The sequence below is a fragment of the Callospermophilus lateralis genome, unplaced genomic scaffold (genome assembly GCF_048772815.1).
Source record: "Callospermophilus lateralis isolate mCalLat2 unplaced genomic scaffold, mCalLat2.hap1 Scaffold_1167, whole genome shotgun sequence".
Taxonomy (NCBI): Eukaryota; Metazoa; Chordata; class Mammalia; order Rodentia; family Sciuridae; genus Callospermophilus; species Callospermophilus lateralis.
The window spans coordinates 136,328-156,996 of NW_027511969.1; the positions used below are offsets into that span (position 1 = coordinate 136,328).

The 20,669-nt window shown below is 49.3% G+C and overlaps 3 pseudogenes; 1 reads left to right on the forward strand and 2 right to left on the reverse strand.

Annotated features, from left to right (window-relative positions):
- The first annotated feature begins 4,282 nt into the window (after positions 1 to 4,282).
- LOC143388184 (serine/threonine-protein kinase ULK1 pseudogene) lies at positions 4,283 to 7,510 on the forward strand (annotated as a pseudogene).
- Positions 7,511 to 13,890: 6,380 nt separating this feature from the next.
- LOC143386911 (agrin-like) lies at positions 13,891 to 17,127 on the reverse strand (annotated as a pseudogene).
- A 1,998-nt stretch (positions 17,128 to 19,125) lies between these two features.
- LOC143386914 (ubiquitin-like protein ISG15 pseudogene) lies at positions 19,126 to 20,400 on the reverse strand (annotated as a pseudogene).
- Between the last annotated feature and the right edge of the window lie 269 nt (positions 20,401 to 20,669).

Consider the following 20,669-nt stretch of genomic DNA (forward strand, 5'->3'; position numbering starts at 1 on the left):
CTGACACCTAGATTTTGTTATTTCCAAATGCTTGAGCTAAATGTTACAGTTACATGAAGTCCATCACTGAACAACAGATAATTTTACCACACATTTTTATTATACAAAGTAGTGTAAAAAATGTGTGGTATCAGGAAGGGGCTGATAAAACCATACAGTGGGGCTGGGGATGTGGCTCAAGCAGTAGCGTGCTCACCTGCCATGCGTGCGGCCCAGGTTCGATCCTCAGCACCACATACAAACAAAGATGTTGTGTCTGCCGAGGACTAAAAAATAAATATTAAAAAGAAATTCTCTCTCTCTCTCTCTCTCTCTCTCTCTCTCTCTCTCTCTCCCCCCCTCTCTCACTCACTCTCTCACTCTCTCTTTAAAAAAAAAAAAACTACCATACAGTGATGGGACAGAATACTGGGGTCTCAATTGCTGATTTAAGCTCCACTAGAATAGTCAGAGGGGTCTGAAAGTTTAGCTGCAACAGAGAGGTCCTCTGGCCACCAGTGTCTGGAGAGGATCATGAGGAGTCTCAAGTCACCCTTTCAGTTCCTGCCATTGCTAGTTCTGCTAGCTTCAAACAGCCTCTCTGCCCAATCTCAAGATAGACACACTTACCATTTTCCTTGCTTTCAGAGTTCTCCATGCTTTTCCTAATGTTTTTTTTGGCACTTGTTATCATAGAAATCTGGGGCTCCTGATCTAGGAGAAAAAGCATAGAAAAATATTCAAACAAAGGCAGGCTCCAGGCACAAAGGGAACAGAAGATTGTAGAAGCTCCTCCTCTGATCACTGGCTGGGTGTGGATTGGACAGTTCTCACCTAAGAAAGTTATTGGACAAGGCTTCAGGCACCACCTATCAATTGAGCCTAGTGGGTCTGCTGTTTGGGTAACAGGAAAAAAATGCATCAAACCCAGAACCAAATAAGATCGGAATGCCAGGTTCTTGGCTGCTGGCAAGAATGGAGCACCATATTTGTTGTTAGAATATTAAGGTCAGTGCTGGGGAGATAGCTAAGTCAGTAGGCTACTCATATTACATGCATAAGGCCATGGGTTTAAAAACAAATAAACAAACAAAAAGATTAAGATAATGATGTATATCAGATTAATACATCTTCACTACAGAGCTCTATAACCACTTCAATGTTCTTCTACAAAGGCTTCAAGTAACTGGTATTATGAGCATGCTTCACAACCATGCATACTCCACAGCCATGAATTAAATTATTTATTTATTTATTTATTTATTATTTTTTAGTTTTGTGAACTGTATTAAGTTTCTCAGGATGGAGTTTTTTTAAGGTAGAGTTTACTCCAAATAGTTGGATCTACCCCAAACAAAACTACATTTACATTTATCACTGTATATAAGGTAAAATCCATTTGTGAATATGTGTGTGTATGTATTTATACCTACATATAAACAGAAATTATATCACAATTACTTTAAAAATTTTATTTAGCTTTTCTGGTTTTTATTCTTATAAGAAAATAGTTTAAGTTTAAACTCATAAACAATTCACTGAGACAGCAATGTCTTCATGCTTCTCAACCAAATAGTGACTCAAAATATAATTTCAAAGTTTCTAGTATTCAATTAAAAATGGAAAAAAGTCAGATATGGTGATGCAAACTTGAAATCCCAGTGGCTCAAACTGAATTAAGAGGATCACAAGTTTAAATCCAGCCTCAGAAAAAGCAAGGTGCTAAGCAACCTATCTCTAAATTAAACAACAACAACAACAGCTTAATAAATTATAACAACTTAAAGCACTATATCCAGAATATTATTATGGCTTGACAATATGAATTTACTAATGAATATATGTATTTTTGAAATAAATTTTAAAATTTCTTCTCTACTTGAAATCTCAGGCACATCTCTGTTCACCATATCTAAAGTCCACGATTGAGAGCTATGAATTTCTTGACCTCAGTAAGGTGAAATGCCTGAACCACTCATTTTATGTCTTAGGTGATGGAGTACACTTCCTGGAAAATTTTCTCATCAGGGCAAAACAACAGGGAAGACAGTGTGCTTTGGGAGAGCAAACATCTCCAACACAGAATGTACAAATATGGACAATGTTTCTCAACTAGATTCTGGGCACAGACCCATCCCCATTTCAGATATCACACTGTAAACAAAAATAATTTGTGTCTCAGAAGATGAAGGGTGTCAGGTCTTCAGATCTGTCAGTAGCTTAGATTTTAGATATGAACACATTAAAAGATAATTTATTGCAAAATTTTGCCTTGTGCCTAATGGCAGGGTTGTGATATCTGTTTTCTTCTTTGGTATGGTGTGCTATGAGAATATCAGCACAAATCAAAGGCATATATGTCTACACATTTTTTTTATACATCAATGAATCTCATCAAGTGAGTAAATATTAAATTAAAGGAAGAAAAAAAATAAATCACTACCTTTAAGATGACTGCTGTTTTCCATGTGACTTCAGTTAAACAGGTGATTGAGTTATGGCATCCAGGCTATAGTGAGTGGATTAGTTATCTGTCACTATATAACAACTCACTCTAAATCTTATTAGTTCATGTTTCAGCTGGTCATCAATTTATTCTAGGTTCATCTGTGATCTGTGCTGCATGTGATGGTAGATAAGTTTACTGAGCTTTAGAGGGTAATCTGGCTGCCAACAAAAGCACCCTAATATACTCCTCCCTAGGACGACTATGAGGTCATAATCAAATAAAATAATTTGGGCTTGTTCTCATGGAGAAGACAGTGTTATAAAAGCAAAAGTAAAAGGCTTCAAAATGTTTCCCATCTAAGTGCCTGACTAATATTCTTTCATAACCAAATTATTACATAATCCATAAAAAATAAGAAGAGATCAGATCCAAAGTTTGGGAATCACATTCAACATTTGGCTAGAGTGGGAGTAAAAGCACATTGTCTACTTTCTGAATAGACATAAGACTAAAGAATTGCTGACATGATGGCACTCAGTATCATTTTTCTTTAGATAATAGATAAAATTAAAATAGACACTCAGTGTAAAAGAACATTTGCAAAGTCTCACAACTACTTTTTTTTAAAAAAAAATTTAACCAGGGATTAGACCAAGGGACACTTAAGCACAAAGTTAAACCTCTAGCCCCATTTTTTTTACTTTATTTTTTATACTTCCAATTGAATTCAGGGGTAGTTGACCACTGAGCCACATCCTCAGCTGTATTATGTCTTTTATTTAGAGAAAGGGCCTACCTGAGTTGCTTAAGGCTACAATTTTGCTGAGGCTGGCTTTGAACTCATGAGGCTCCTGCCTCAGCCTCTGAAGTTGCTGGGATTAAAGTAATGTGTCACCATATTCAGCACAGCCCTGTTTTATATTGACACAGGGTCTCACTAAGTTTCTCACTGAGTAGCTGAGGCTGGCTCTGAACTTAAAATATTTCTGCCTCACCCTTCTGAATCACTGAAACTAGACACATGTCACCATATTGGTCCTATTTAGGTTTGTGAATAAGCAAAATTGGGATGGCTAACAGAAAGAACTGTAACAATCACTCCTTTCTTCCAAAGGTTTAAACACTGGGCTACTTTCAACCTATAATGAGGTAATATTATCCATTTTAGTCAGTAATCTGTTTATTCTATTCTATCAAGACAATTTGTAATGGCCTGAAGTTTGATTTACTTTGAAAATGTTATTCATTGTGTTAGAACATCTATGATTTTCTGTGGGCTATGTTAGAATACTTGGTTCAATGTCTATGAAAAATTATGAAGGTACATATTTATTTTTTGATTTTTAATTAAATTGGCAGTTTGAAGTGGGTTATATTATCAGTGATTCTGAATTCATGTTTGACATTGGTAATAGTCATGAATGTCAATTGTCTCAAGGTTACCACTAAGATGAAAACTTTTAAAAAGAAGAAAGTCCACATTTGAACAATTAGAAAGTTTTGCACATAACTGCAAACTAGTTTCACAGTGTAGAATAAATGTCATTTCCTCTATAAAGCTATACAATTTACAAAATCAACAGAAATACTGGAATTTGACAAAATAATTCTGACATCTACCTAGAAGAGAATGCGAAATAGGTCGCAGATTTTTAAGTTGAAAATAGCAATATTAGTCTACGCCAGAGAGCGGTGGAGGCGCGAGTCTGAGCCAGACCCGCGTCTGAGTCCGAGTGGGTTTAGATTGCCAGCATCACGAGGGCGCCACAGCGGATGCCGAGGGAGCACGCAGCACCGGTAATAGTCCCCGCTGGGACTCAGCCCTGCCTGCCCGATGGGGCGCGCATCCCGGCGATGCACCAGCGCCGGGCCCGCGCCCCCAGCCCAGCGCACGAGTTCAGGCCGCAGCCCGCGCCTCTGCCTGAGCCCGAGCGCCCCGGCCCCGGGGGCCCGCTCCCCGGAACCCGCGGCGGCAGGGAGATCATGGGCAGGTTCGAGTTCTCCCGCAAGGACCTGATCGGCCACAGCGCCTTCGCGGTGGTCTTCAAGCACAACCTGAAGGTCGCAGTCAAGTGTAATAACAAGAAGAATCTGGCCAAGTCCCAGACACTGCAGGGGAAGGAAATAAAAATACTCAAGGTACTGAAGCATGAGAACATTGTGGCCTTGTATAACTTCCAGGAGATGGCCAATTCCGTCTACCTGTTCATGGAGTACTGTAATGGTGAGGACCTGGCTGACTACCTGCACACCATGGGGACCTTGAGCGAAGACACCATCAGGCTCTTCCTGCAGCAGATTGCAGGTGCCATGTGGCTGCTGCACAGCAAGGGCATCATCCACCTTAACCTCAAGCCCCAGAACATCCTGCTGTCCAACCCTGGGGGGCAACGTGCGAATCCCAATCACATCCGCGTCAAGATCCCTGACTTTGGGTTTGCCCGGTACCTCCAGAGCAACATGATGGCAGCCACGCTCTGGGGCTCTCCCATGTACATGGCCCCTGAAGTCATCATGTCCCAGCACTACGATGGGAAGGCAGACCTGTGGAGCAGCGGCACCTTCGTGTACCAGTGCCTGACTGGCAAGGCCCCGTTCCAGGCCAGCAGCCCTCAGGATCTGCGCCTGTTCTAGGAGAAGAACAAGACTCTTGTGCCTGTCATCCCCCCGGAGATGTCGGCACCCCTAAGGCAGCTGCTCCTGGCTCTGCTGCAGAGCAACCACAAAGACCGCATGGACTTCGAGGAATTTTTTCGTCACCCTTTCTTGGACGCCAGTGCCTCCATTAAGTCCCCACCGGTGCCTGTGCCCTCAGGGTCTGGCAGCAGCTCCAGGAGTAGCTCCACTTCTCATCTTGTCTCCCGCCGTCCCTAGGGGAGATGCCCCACATGCAGAAGACGCTCGCCTCCCCAGCGGACAAGGCCGGCTTCCTGCAAGGCTCCTGGGACTCTGCTGGCAGCAGCAAGGACTCTTGTGACACAGACAACTTCATCATGGTCCCAGCCCAGTTTCCAGGGGACCTGGTGGCTGAGGTGGCCTGTGCTAAGCCACCACCGGATAGTCTGCTGTGTAGCGGGAGTTCCCTGGTGGCCTCTGCCGGCCTGGAGAGCCACGGCCGGACCCCATCTCCCTCTCCCTCTCCCACCTGCAGCAGCTCCCCCAGCCCCTCTGGCCTGGCTGGCCCATTCTCTAGCAGTCGGTGTGGAGCCTCGGTGCCCATCCCGGTCCCCACCCAGGTGCACAACTACCAGTGCATTGAGCAGAATCTGCACTCTCCAACTCTACCCCAGACGCCCTGGTCTTCTGCCATCCGCAGGTTGGGCAGCACCAGCCCCCTGGGTTTTGCCGGAGCTAGCCCATCTCCTCCATCCCACCCTGACGGAGCTGTCCTGGCCAGGAAGCTGTCCCTGGGTGGAGGCTGGCCCTACATGCCATCTCCTCAAGTTGGAGCCATTCCTGAGAGGTGGGGCTGGAGCAGGACACTCTCCCCACAGGGAGCCGAGATGCGGCCTGGAAGGTCCCTGCGTCCAGGCTCCTCCATGCCCAAACACTCCCCTTGGGCCCCAGGTCTTGGCTGCCACCTGCACAGCGCCGCCCCCAACCTGTCCGACTTGCACGTTGTTCGGCCCAAGCTCCCCAAGGCCCCTACGAACCTCCTGGGAGCATCTTTCAGCCCACCACAAGCCAGCCCTCCCCAGCCAGTTCATTTGCCACAGCCCTGCCGGTCCCTGCATGGCTCGCCCAAGCTGCCTGACTTCATGCAGCACAACTCCCTGCCTCCCATCCTGGGCTCTCCCACCAAGGCCCTGCCCTCCTAAGACTTTCCTAAGGCCCCCAGCTCTCAGGAACCTGCTGGCTCTCCTGGCCCGGCAGAATGTGTTGATGACCCCCCGACACACACACATGGAATCAGACGCTGTCCTATCTCTCAGAGGTGGGGCCCTTTCCGGGGCAGCAGCTGGGCTCTGGCCTGCGGCCTGCCGAGGACAACAGGGGCCCCTTGGCCAGTCCTTCAGCACCAGCCGCCTCACCGACCTGCTGCTCAAGGCTGCCATTTGGGACCCAGGCCTCCCACTCTGTCAGCACAGACAGCCTGCAGGAGAAGCCCATGGAGATTGCACCCTCTGCTGGCTTCGAAGGGAAGCTGCACCCAGGAGCCCGGGGTAGGGGAGCCAGCAGCCCCTCCCCAGTGGTCTTCACTGTGGATTCTCCCCTGAGTGGGACCACACCGCCCCAAGGACCCCGCACAAGAATGTTCTCAGTGGGCTCTGCTGGCTCCTCTGCCCGTCAACTGCTGCCCGGGGCCTTCATGAGCCTGTCCCTGAGCTCCCTGCCCCAGGCCACTGCTGCAGCTTTGCTGACCCACTCTCTGTCAACCTGGATGGGGCTGTGACCTTTGAGGCCCCTGATCTCGCAGAGGAGATGTTCATGGAGCAGGAGCACATGGAGATCCTGCACAGCCTGTGCTTCACACTTGCCTTCCTCCAGCTTGTCCTGGAGATCACTGCCCTCAAGGGCAGTGCCAGCTAGGGGGCCGAGGGCCCTGAGTGCCAGCTTCAGGAGAGCATGGTGGCCGACCAGATCAGCCTACTGAGCCGTGAGTGGGGCTTCGCAGAGCAGCTGGTGCTGTACTTGAACCTGGCTGAGCTCCTGTCCTCGGGCCTGCAGACCGCCATTGACCAGATCTGGGCCGGCAAGCTCTGCTTCTCATCTACCGTGAAGCAGGTGGTCCGCAGGCTCAAGGAGCTGTACAAGGCCAGCGTGGTGGTGGTGTCCTGTCAGGGCCTGAGCCTGCGGCTGCAGCACTTCTTCCTGGAAAAGCAGCGGCTTCTGGATGGCATCCATGGTGTCACCGCTGAGAGACTCATCCTCAGTCACGCTGTGCAGATGGTGCAGTTGGCCGCTCTGGATGAGTTCTTCCAGCACCAGGAGGGCTATGTACCTTGCTACCACAAGGCGTTGCTGCTGCTGGAGGGACTGCAGTGCATACTCAGGGACCAGGCAGACATTGAGAGTGTGGCCAAGTGCAAGCTGGGCATTGAGAGAAGGCTCTCGGCCTTGTTAACTGGCATCTGGGCCTGACCCACTGCCTGGTGTGCTGTGCTGGAGGGGCTGGACCCTCTCTGTGAACCCTGTGGGGTGGGTCCACGTGCTGGCCAGACTGTCAGGACAGGCCTGCCAGCCAAGGCTGATTGATGGTGCTGAGTCTGCGCCGCAGGCCCCTGGGAGGGCCATTAAGTGGAGCCATGTTGTTCAAGCCCCACCATGTGGTGTGTCTCCTGCTTCAGAGGCTGCTGGTCTTTGCCAGAGGTGGATTTCAGGGTGCCAGGGACAGTTCCCTCCCTCTGCAGGATTTCCAAATGGGTCCCCTGTGGCTGCCTCCCATGGCAGGCACAGGCTCCCAGTGGTAGCAGGTGGTGTTTGTGGTACCTGCCACCCTCCAAAGCCGGGGCAGCCATGAGGACAGGTGCGGCCCTGAGACAGCATTGCTGTGTCCATGCCAAAGCAAGCTCTTCCTCAGGGCTCACTGCCCAGTCGCTTGCCCAGGAACAAGGGTGCATTCTTGGTTCTCTGCCCTTCTCTATAGGAACTGTCCCTCTGAAACCACCCACCCAGTTCTGTGGCCACCTGTGCACTTTATGCTGACTGCCTGGAGAGCTGTGTAGACGGTGCAGACTGCGAGAACCCTCTCCTGCTCTGTGGGGAGCATGTGAACATGTGTGGACACGCATGGACACCCTGGAGCTCTGGATACGCACATAGGTGTATACACACGAGGAGACCCGCCAGCGTGTGTGTGCACGGCCTCCCCAGCCCTTGGTGTGGTCCTGGGAGGAAGAGGAACCACTGCCCTGTAGGAGACTCTGTCCGTGGGCTGAAAGGCTCTTAGGGACAGTGTGAAGCACTGAGTTTCCCAAACACAGAACAGATGTCCTCTTTCACACTTTACTCCTAAAATGTGTCTTATTTTTCTGCAGTTCTTTCTTTTTCATTGTTCAAAGGCGAGAATTTTAGGTGTTTGAGGAATTGCTCTAGGTGTGTGGGCTGAGCTTTGCTGTAGGTGCCACGTTGTGGGGGAGCAGGAGGAGCCTGACAGGTGCCAGGGTATGGCATGGCTCTCTTGCCAGGCACCCACTGCAATGTGGGTGTTTCTGGCTGGCTGCTCCCCACCGTCCTGCCCTGTGGCCACATGATAGGCAGTGCCCAGCCTCCATCCCCACCTGAACATTGTGGGCAGGGGAGGGTGGACATTTTGTGCAACAGGAAAAGTAACATATGCAGAACCTCCCTGGGTCTTCACAGCCGGTCCTGATGTCAAGGCTTCTTGCCTGGCATCTTCTGGGCTGGGCTGAGCCCTGTCTCCCAGGGCCCAGGGTGGGGTGTCCTCAGGGTGCCCTACCTGGACCTCCCTAGTCTTCCCACCCTGGCTTGGCTCAGCTTTGCCAGCCTTACTTGAATGTATCCCTGAGCATCCACGGAGGCAGATGTGGGTCAGTGGTGCCCACAATATAGGTTCAGAGGTCATGTGCCACATACACAGAAACATGTGGTTTTCCTTGCAATACTTGAAATGTCGCCACTGTGCTTGGACGTATGAGAAAATCCCCACCCCTGTCTCCCTCGTTGCCCTGGCTTCCATTCTGCATGTCTCCTGTTAGTATTTATTGCTTTATGCCAACCGGAACCCAGTGGTGCCACGCCCTGCCTGCTGGCCCCTCCTGGTGCCCATGGCTGTGGCTGTGTGTGCTGTGACTGGATGCCGCCCTCCACGAGGTGGTGCTCAGGCCTGTGTCTTGTTAGGGTGAATGTGTGAGTCCTCCCCTCACCTGTGTCCTGTGCCTCGAGGGAAGTAAACTTTGGAATTACAAAAAAAAAAAAAAAAAAAGCAATATTAAAACATGTTACTCTAAATACATTTTATAAATAAAACATATTGTAAATATAAAACATTTACAAATAAAACATATTATAAACATGTTTTATAAATAAAACAGAATAGGATTGGTGGTTAAAAAGAATAAGAATCACAAAGGCATGTGAAAGTTCTTTTATAAGGCAGGTTATTCAAAAAAATGGAACAAATGTTTGATCTCCTGGGAACAAAAGAGTAACTTACATTTCTACTTCATGGCTTATTCCAAAATAAATTCCAGAGAAATTAAAATTCAATATAAATAAATGAAACTGCACACCTACCATAATATTAAATATTTGTGTGATCTTTGGCAAGACAATACTTTTTAAGAGTTGCATATCTGATACCAAAGGCAGAAACCATAAAGGAGATTATTAATGTGTTTAACATAAAAATGCATAAGATGCAAATATCTCTAAAACTAACATTTAAAAGTTAAAGGCATGATCTTAAAGGTGTCAGAAGTCACCTTTGTGAGAGAGAGTGACTGAGAACCACACAGATTTTAATAGACCAAGGAGACATGAGGTTTAAGTGCCATGTGTTATCCTGAACTGGATTTGGTATTAAAACAAAAAAAGACATTTGTGAAAAATGAATAAAATCCAAGCACTGCTATTTATTTAATAGAATTCCAACAAATTTAATATTTTAGTTTTCATCATTGTTTTGTGGGTTATATAAGATGTTAACACAATGAGAAGCTGGATATAGAGTAGACAGGAGTTTTCTAGATTGTTTTTCCACGTTCTATAAATCCAAAGTAATCTTCAAATAAAACTGAAAAAAGAAAGGTAGATAACAAGGTGGAAAATTATTTTTAAGTTATGACTCATGAAAGACCAATATCCTTAATTTTTGAAGATCTTCTTCAAGTCCATATAAAAATAACGCTCTAATGAAGAAAGGATTTAGTGATACCAATAGAAATCACACACACACAAAAAAAAAAAAAAAATAAATAAATAAAAAATAAATGGATAAAAAATATTAAAATGTTCAGTCTTAATCAAAAAATGCAAATTGCACAATGTAATTCTTTTTTCATCTACGAAGTTGGCAAAGATTTATTTAAAACATTTAGTATAGGGGCTGGGGATGTGGCTCAAGCAGCAGCGCGCTCGCCTGGCATGCGTGCGGCCCAGGTTCGATCCTCAGCACCACGTACAATACCGCTGATAACTAAAAAATAAATATTAAAAATTCTCTCTCTCTCTCCCTCCCTCCCTCTCTCACTCTCTCTTTAAAAAAAAAAAAACATTTAGTATAGTCTTAGGATATGAGAAAGTGTAAACATAAAATCTAATCATCTCAATATTTTTAGTAATGTATCCAAGTTTCGATCATCTCAGTGATTTATCCTAAGGCTTTTAACTCTCAACAGACACAAAGCTTTAGTCACAATGGAGCAGCACCAACAGTAAGAACAAACATTGGAAACAGTTTCTAAATAGATTCTAACATGAGATAGATAAAATAAATTTTAATTGTTCCATTAATGGAATAGTATGCAATCATTTTTAAATGGCATTACATGAATAGACCAGCACAGAGGGATTTTTAGGGCAGGGATTCTTCTCTACATAATACTGCAGTGGTGGTGTAGGTCATGCACATTTGGCCAGACCCAAAGCACATACCAGAGCAAGAGAAAAAGCTAAGGTAAACCATGAACTTTGGGTGATCACTGTGTGTTAATATGGATTCAGTGATTATAACAAATACACCATTCTAATGGGGCATGTTTCTAATTGGGGAGGCTAAGCATGAGGAATACAGGGGGAAGGTGTGCCATCTTTGTAATCTCTGCTCATTTTTTTCTGTGAATTTAAAACCATTTCAAAAACTAAAATCTATTTTTTAAAAATATAATTACAAAGAAAAAATAGTGATAAGAAACACAATAATATATTTGAAATGCACAAATTCTAACAGGAACCTTTTCCCTTGACTGTGTCATGCTTTTCTGTAAAAATAAATAAGTTTTTAATTTTAGGTTTAAAAGGAATAGAATGTTGTGGCAAGGAGGCCAAGAGGACACAGAAGTCATAGGGCAAACCAAGTTGGAAAGTGAAAATAAAACAGAAAAATGTATTCCAGGTGAGTTAAGAAAAAGACAGAATGAAGGTAGAAAGTAATTGGTTAGAGATTCAGGACTGAGTCATAACTGGAGAGTATCCACCTGAGATCCGTTGGCTCTATAAGTGATGTATATGATGGGAAACTCAGCTGAAGGATGAATTATGCAGTGAAGAAAGTAAAGGGAACTTCAGTTCCAATTGTAGATTTCCCTAAGTTCTCTTCATTCAGTTGCCTGCAATTATTTCAGAATGTGAGGTCAACATTAAAGTATTACTAGTATACCCATTTTACAGACTTTTAGCAAATTTCATGCAATGTCATTTATGAAGTGCTTAGCATAAAGTGCCCAAAAATGATGAATATATTTTCTTAATTATCACCTTATCATTGTTAGGATGATCATTATTAAATTGAGGCTCCAAGAGGTTAACTGACTTGGGCAAGGGCACCCAACTAGAAAAGAATCTCTGCTCAGACTTGCATTCTAATCTATATAAGTCTGAGAGCCTTTTCTCTCTTGCCTGTTTTGAAAATTGGATGGGTGTAGTATACCAGCATCGGGATGTAAAAAAATGAAGTATTGCAACTCTATCCAGCATGGGAATGTAAAATTGCTATTCCAATGCATTTTTGTATCAATTCCATAGATGTTTAATTCTGAGCATGAAGACTCAAGGAAAGGGTGCCCAATAGAAGTGTCTTCCATTGAGTAATCATAGGTTTTAGTTAGTATTTTTTTTTAATTTAAAATGCTGTTAGCTTATAATATCACTAATCTGCCCAAGAAGATATATCCCACACTTATCATTTGTTCACTCAACTAATAAATGTTTTGCATCAGCATGCACCACGGTCTAGACTCTCACATTACCAAGATAAATTAGACTCATGATCCCTCCCATTACATCAATTAACCAACTAATATTCACATTTTTCTTCTTGTCCCTCTTTCCTATGTCTACTTGCTTAGTCAAGCAATTATTCATTACCTGTGTGTTTAGGATTATCACAATACTCTTACATTATTTATAGTTAAGTTTTATTCCTGAATTCGATAACATAGATATATTTTAATTATTTTTAAATGATGGAGCCATTCTCTTGACCATGATGTACTATTTCCCCAGTAATTTCTCTTTCTCCAAAACAGATACACCAGTAGAGCTGGTTTCTTTTCCACACTGCCCCACACTACACCATCCCAAACCAGCATTTATGTTCTATCTCTATCTGCCTCCTCAAACTCTTCATTTTTTCCTTCCTTTAGTACTTTTGGTTTAGTGATATTTTAGGGTTCTCCTACACTCTGTACTTCCTAGTTTAATAATACTTATTTTGTGTTTAAATCCCACATCCTAGTCATACTCTGATTACCCACTTGTATTTTGATTATATTGAAAAATTTATCACTCTTGTTTGCTTTCCAATTCTTATTCCACTATTTGAAGTTTCATTTCTGATTTGTTTGCTTTTAAATTTTTTAAAATTTGTTTTAATTAGTTATACATGACAGTATAATGCACTTTTTTTGTTTGTTTAGAATACACTTTGCTATATCATGTATAATGGAGTAAAATTTCTCGTTGTCCTGGTTGTACATGATGTAGAATCACACCAGTCATATAATTATATATGCACATAGGGTTATAATGAATGTTTCATTCTATGATCCTTCCTACCCTACCCTCCTTCACTCCCCTCTAACTAATCTAAGGAACCCCATTGTGTATTAGCAGCCACATATCTGAGAAAACATTGGGCTTTTGGTTAGGGGTGATTAGCTTATTTCACTTAGCATGATAATCTCCAGCTCCATCATTTAACAGCAAATGGCATAATATCATACTTCTTAAAGGCTGAGTCACATTTTTTATATATATATATATATATATATATATATATATATATATATATATATATATATATGGAAGATGTTCTGTTTTATTAAAATAAGCTTGTATGTATTTCTCTTTTGCAACTATCTAAAATTCCATTGGTATGATTCTACCTTTAGGATACATTATTTTTTAAGGGCTAGAGTTCCTATATACACATTCCCTCAGATGGAGCAAATACATGGTACCTATTGTTTGATATCTTGAAAATTAGGCTTAGCTTTGTCTCATCCAGAGAAGTTAATGTCATGCTTGGGTTTATGTCCTTTTTGCTAATGATTTTTTACCAATTTTTAGCTTCCTGTGTTTTAAATGAGAATCAGCTATTGATGTGAATTTTATTCTTTGTAGGTAATTTTCTTGTCTTGAAATTTCTGAATTATTCTTTTAATTCTTGCAGTTGTGAAATTTTATTAGAATATGTTTGGATGTTTTTCTCTTTTGTGACTATCTAAAATTCCATTGTACCTTTCCACTTTTATAATAAACTAATAACTTATTTGGTGGTTTGGGGGGCAACTCTTCTCTTTTCTCCACCTCCTGCCATGATGGGGGTAGGCTTTGATCATCTAGGTTTGGGGGATCAGCCCTTCTGAGAGGAGCAGAACAGCCAGGTGGGGAGAGGCAGGGAGCTGGCAGGAGCAACCTTCAGTGTGGGAACAGCCCCATTTTGACCTCCAGTCTATCCACCTCAGCCTCCGGGGCTGGGAAGTTGGCCTCTGACCTGCATGGCTGTCCGGGGCTGAGAAGGTGGCCTCTAACCTTGAATGCAGCCCCCTGCGAAGTTTCCCACCCACAGGGGTGCTGTGAAGGTGCAGGCAGGCCCCAACAGAACAGACTCCCTCTAGCACCCACGGGGGCAGCCCAGGAGAGGGAGGGAGGCTGGCTTCAAAGCAGACTTTTCCACTTCCAGTGGGGGGTGGGGGGGACGGAAGTGGGGGCTCTTCTCTGGGTGGGGATTAGGGGAATGGGGTGGGTCTGGAAAAAGCCAAGAGCTGTTTCCATCCTGCCCTCCTTTGCCTGTGTAAGGTAGATCACCCCACAGAATCCAGGGCATTCCCCACCCATCCTAGAACTGCCCCAGAAACCTGGGGAAGCCAAAGACAAGATAGACCCACTCAGGTGCACCAGCAGCACCAGCAGCACCAGCAGCAAGACAGTATGTGTTCCAGCTTCAAGTAAACCCCTCTTCACTCTCCATGGGCCCAACGCTCTGCCACTCACCTCCAAGCCCACCTTTCACACATACCTGCCAGCCCGCTGCCCACCCCACTGGATCCCTACACGGAGCCCCCCACGCACCTTCTACACAAAACTCCACCTCCTCCAGGTTGCGAAGGGTGATCCGCATGAGGCTAGAGTTGAGCATCAGCTCATTCTTATGCGCTGGTCACAGGTAGGGGGGTGCTGGGTTCACAAAGAAGATCCTGGTGTCCCCGGTAGACACCTGGTTGTCACAGATGAGGGGGTCTCCAAAGCCACCAATGACTACCTTGTTGCCACCATCCAGAAGGCTCTCCTGGGACACCACATCTTTGCCCTTCAAGTACCGCCAGACTCGAACCTGGGTAGACACAGGGGCAGGTGTTAATGGTCCTCTTCCTCCTGGGGGAAGGATACCAGATAATGGCCTGGGCCCTTGTGGCTCTGACCTCAGCTGCTCAGGTGGAATGCCACAGTAGACACCAGGCCCAGGCAGAGATCTCTGGACTGCCCTGGGCAGAGGCTGCAGGGAAACATACACAGTGCTGGGGTGGTGCTGCCCCCCTATGTCATGTGAGGACATGGAACCTCTTCATGTGATAAGATGTCTCATGAACACAGGCCCACCCCAGGAATTAGCTCCTATTCCAGGTCTAACCAAGATCAGCACCCCAACTCCAAAATGTCCACCTCAGCTCAAGCTGGATTTGGGGAGGGGCCCACCTGGTCTGGAGTGCCTGCCTCCTCCACCCTTCCTTTTCTCCCCCAACCTGCCTACCACCACTTGCTCACACTCTGGGCAAAGCCAAGACTGGGACACAGGGATGGAGCCGGGTTTTGGGGCAAGCGGCCAGCCAGGATCTTTACACCCCTGTGGGTGGGCTGACACCTTCCTTCCAGGAAATGAAGGCCCCCTCCTCCAGTTCCAGCGTCAGGGCAGCCAAGGTAGCCATGAGCCACAAAGTCAAGTTCAGGCAGCTTTAGGCAGCCCCACCCTACACCTCTCCTCCTGGGACCCTGAGGGCATCTACTCTGACACTATTGCAGGAGGGACAGCTACAGCCCCCCCACCCAAGGTAGCCCACATAACAGGTCCACAGATCCTTTTACTCCCTGCGAATGGAGTTCTGGGAAGAGGCCCCTTCTTCAAGAGCTGTTGGGGGCCAGGGCTCTTGGAATGGGAGTGAAAAACAATGGGACGCCTTTCCACCTGCCAGCTCAGGACTGCAGAGTCTGCAGGGACCCCTCCATCAGCTGGTTCAGCCTCATCTAACCTCCACACATCTGTAGGCTCCAGCATGAGAGAACCCAGGCAGGAGAGGGCCTGCTGGTTTCATGGCCTCCCCCCACCCAGCCACACCCAGGAGCAAGGGAGGAAGTCGGGAAAATCCTGCAGGGGGTTGGCAAGGTGCCCAGCGGTGAGGGGAGGGTTTCGGGGTTCGGTGGGGGGGGACCCCCCCCCCCCCCGCGCTGTAGCCCGCACAGACCACTCTGAAACCGGCCGCAACCCTCCCCATCTCCATGGAACAAGAATGATCCATTTCTGTTCCAGTGAGGTAGTCTGGGGGGCCAGAGGGAGAACCAACCTTGGGTCCCCAGGGCCCTCCCTGGAAGATTGTGGAGGAAACCCACCATACCTACTCCAGGAGCTCCCAGATCCAGCTGAAGGAGAAGTGGGACAAGATTCCCCTCCCTATGGCCAGGGGAGCTCCAGTATTCCCAGGAGCGGGATAGAGCACCTGCCCCTGCTCCCCTTTCCCCACTGGGCCCAGGCACGCGAGGTTCAGCAGCTGCCCCACCCACTCCCTGCTCCAGCCCCCCACAACCATGGCCGCAGCACCCCTCAGCAGTCTCCCTACGTTAGGAAATTAGGCTGTGCACCTCTTTCTCCCGGCACCCCCTTTAGCACTGGTATATCAGCCTCTGAGAAGGGGGAAACAGCACTGATCACAGTTAGAGCTCCCGTCCACACCCCAGGCAAAGAGTGTCACCTCCCTGACCCTACCCCTTTTCTTCGGCTGGTGGGGAGGGGGCGCGGCAGCCCCCATACTCCCTGGGGGGAGGTGCACTTGTTTTCGATAAGGGAAAGGGCTTTGGGCGGAGGGGAAGCCAACACCCGGTTGCCCGGCCTGGGCACCACCGGCGGTACAGCAGCAACACCGCAGGAACTTTCCCTGTCGCTCCAGAGTTTTCCTGGACCAGGCGCCCCACCCGGAGGCTTGGCGGTGGCCAAGGGAGCGCGAGCGGGGGCTGCGGAGCGTCCGGGATCATTCCCATGGCCTGGGATAGGGGTCCCAGCAGCGCGGCCAGCAAGCGAAGGGAGGGCCTTGGGGCGGCATCGCGGGGAAGAGGCCCCGGCCCGGGCCTCCCGGGGCTGGGGTCCCGGCGGGGCCCACCTTGCAAGAGTACGTGTGCTTCACCGGGTCCACGTTGAGGATCTCCTCCACCGTGCCGGTGAGCACCACGTTCGCCTCCTCCTTGCGCCGCTCCAGCGCGCGCTCCGGGCACGTCCCGCCGGCGATGGGCAGGGTGTGCGCGGCCACCACCAAGAGCAGCAGCAGTGGCCGCATCGGAGACGGGCCGGACGGCCGCAGGCTGGCCATGGCGCAGCCGAGGACAGCGGAAGGCGGCAGGGAGAGCGCGCAGGCTGGGCTGCGCCGGGGACCAGACTGGACAGGACAGGACGCAGCCACCCCCCCCCCCAGGCGGCTGGAGCGCGGGCGGCGCGGGGGCGGGGCGGGAGCGGGGCCAAGCAGCCCTGCCCCTCCCCCACGGGGGCCGCCCCGCCCGCCCGGTGCCCTGCGACCCGTGCCAGCCGCGAACAAAGCACCGGGACTGCGGCGCCGGGCGGAGGCAGGGGGTGGGGGCGCTAAGTCGCGCCGGGTGGCGGTGAGACCGTCCGGGGACACAGGCAGGCCCGGGGCGGGGCGGGGCGGGCCCAGGACTTTCTGCTGTGCTTCACCCCTGCGGACGCCCCTCCCCCGCCTGCGCGGACATCCCCCCCAGGAAATGCGGCTGAAGTCGGGTTAATGCAAAATCTAGAGGCGACGTGACTGGACTTCCAAGGGGTTCGCGGAGACAACTGGGCTGAAAGAGAGGCTGCTGGAGTCCGGACCCGCGGCCCCTCGGCCCACTGGCCTGCCCCTCCCCCGGCGGGGGAGTGGTCCCTCTAGCTGGGGTCCGCGACAGAGCTTTCGGGGTCCAGACTGTTGCTCACTAGGGCGCGGGGCGTCCCCAGCAGGCCGTGCCCCGCAACGGCAGACCAGTGCGGGCGGTGACTGACGGAAGCGGCGCACAGACCCTCCCACCTCCCGCCCGGGCTGTCCATCGGCTGGTGGTCTCGTCTGGGCGCCAGACACACCGCCTCACCGCTCCAGGCCACTCTCTCCAGCTTATCCTGGATAGGTGAGGCTCAGAGAGTCCAAGATAGAGCCCAGCCTAGCTGAAGATGGAGGGAAAGGACACCGTTCTGTCCTCTCAGAACTGGATCTGCAGTGTGCGAGGCACAGGTTTCTGAGCCAGAGGCATTGAGTGGTGGGGGTAGACACTCCCCAGAGGAGGACCCCAGCCCACTTTGGCCCTGGTGGGGGATTCCGGGAGAAAGTGACTCCAAGGATCTGTACTTACACTTGCTTTGTTGCAGCATGGCAAAAGGGGAACCTGGGCGGTCTTAGATCTGCATCCCACGCACCCAAAAGTGGTCTTCTGGGCCTCCAGCCAAATCATCCTGAGGCATTTGAAAGTTAAGGTCCAAGTGCCCCCAAGGTAGTGGTCCAGGGACTAGAGAGGTGCACATTCTTCCCCCGTACCCGGATCCTAGGTGCCCGGCCTGGCTCCTGTGGAACTCACTGGGTAAGTTGGAACAGGAGAAAAAGACTGAAAGAAGCATTTCCAGAAGAAGGGAGTGAATTGGCCCATCCGGGAAGGTCTGGGACATGCTCTCCTGGTGGACAGGGTAAACCACCAAATCCCGGCCTGCTGCACTTGGCCTCTTCATTAGGCATAGCTCTGGAGGATACACATGCCCCCTTCATCTATCCCCACCTCACTACAGGCAGGACAAAACAGGTGGGCAGGTTGCAGCCCCCAGTGTTGTGCAAGAGGCTCCCTTGCCCTCCCAACCACAGGTCTAAGGACCCACCCTCACTGCTTCCAGGGCTTTGGGAGGGGCTGATCCCATGGAGCCACACACTGTGGTCTGTGGAACCTGACCTGGCCTGACCTGTTCCTCCCTAATTCTGCCCACCCAAATGTGAAAGTGGAGCCATTGTGAGTCTGTGGCTCAGCCTGGCCAGGCAGCCCCAGCAAATGTGTCTCTTTATCATTCTTTAGATATGACCCCTTGACCCCAGGAGGCATGGAAGTATGTCTCCCTTCAATTTCTGGGAGAAGAGTCACAGTGGAGACCACTAGGCTCTGTGACACCTAGTCCCTTGACTTCTAGCCCAGGCCTGTCACCCAGGCCTGGTTCTCTCTCAAACCTCGTCCCTCCTAATTCATCAGCAGAGAGGGGGAGATCAGGCAGACAGACAGAAGGCAGTTTATCCTATACATCATCTTTATTCCTAGCACTTGATCCTGGTTGGGGCTCCTCTCTTCTTCTAGGCCTCGCCCCCGCGCAGGTGCAGGTTCAGAAACACAGTGCTCTGAGGGGTGAGTCCATACTCCCCCAGCAGCTGCGACTCTTCCATGGGCCTCCCCTCAAAGCTCAGCCAGAAGAGATCTCCCTGGGTGTGCTCCTGCTGGCCAAACTGCTGCTTGAGCTCCGCCACCTTCTGCGTCAGCCTGATGCTGTAGGGTCTGATGCGGCCCTTGTCGTTCCTCACCAGGATGCTCAGGGGGCTGTCACAGTTCTGCACCATCAGCAGGACTGTGCTGCCAGAGGCCAAGCCCTGGCTGATGAGAGGGACTCTGTCCTGCAGCACTGGGCCACTGGGCAGGGCCAGGTGCTGCTGGAAGGCAGGCACTCCAGTCTTCTGAAAATCTGCTGCTTCAGTTCCAACAGCATCGTGGACTCACTCAGGGACACATGGTGCTCCCCACCCCCCAGCATCTTCACCTCCAGGTTCTAGCCCTGGGGGCATCACCAAGGTTGGGCTCCCACACTGGCCACAGGTCCTGGGTGCTGTTCTCTGCTGGCTGCCTCCTCCACCCACTCGGCACAGGAAGGCCAGTCTCCCACAGCCTCCACGTTCCTCCCACCACCCTCCGTGTCCCCCTGTGGGCCCATCCCCTCTCCTCACACTTGGGAACCTGGCCAAGCTCAGGGCTTGGCAGTGGGTGCTCTGCTGCTGGGAGACCCCAGCAAGGGCAGGGAGGAAAGTGGGCTGGAGTAGCCCAGCTGCCCCACTGTGCCATCTGCCTCACCATGGCCCTGGTCTCCAGTGCTTGGTCCACCTCAAGTGCTCAGGATTTGGCTTCCTCTCCCCTCTAGCTGCTCCACAGTCCATTTATGAGTCTAAGCTACACACGTCAGAGGGCGGTGCCTCCCACAGCCCTCACCAGTGGCTGCTAGCCTTCAGTTTCGGTTTCCTTTTCCCAGTGCATGCCCCAGCATGAGTGAAGAAACAAGACAGAATGACAGGGAGATACTCTGGAGGGCCTGGCTCTCAACGGGACCTGAAGGCCAGGACCCAGTCCCTGCCTCCCAAGGCTCCACCAGGGTGTGCATTCAGAAGCTCGTAAATGTCCAGCACTCAGTCTGCCTACAAGATGCACAAAAGTCATAGTAAGGTCTCCTTCATGGCTCAAATTATTGTAGAAATGTTGTGCACCCTCAGGACCACCAGAGCTAAGTAGCACACAGGCCTTACGTGCAGTCTCACCCACTCCACGTCCCAAGGGTGTGTCAGCAGGGGTGGAGTGAGGGGCCCCATGTGCTTATGTGTGTCAGTGCTGCGTGAGGGGTGATCGTATGCTTATGTGTGCCTGCCCTGTCCTCCTGCCATTCACTTTAGCTGACACTCAGCACAAATACTGTGTGAAGGCCTCAGGGACCCATGTTCATTACTCTGGGAATCTGGGCCTTCATTGGTCCAGCCCAGCAGTGCTGGTTAGAGTTCACTCTGTGTACAATTCACAGGTCCTGTGAGCCCTTGGGCCAGAGCCCACCAGGAAGTCCTGATAGAGGCACTAGGCTATGCTG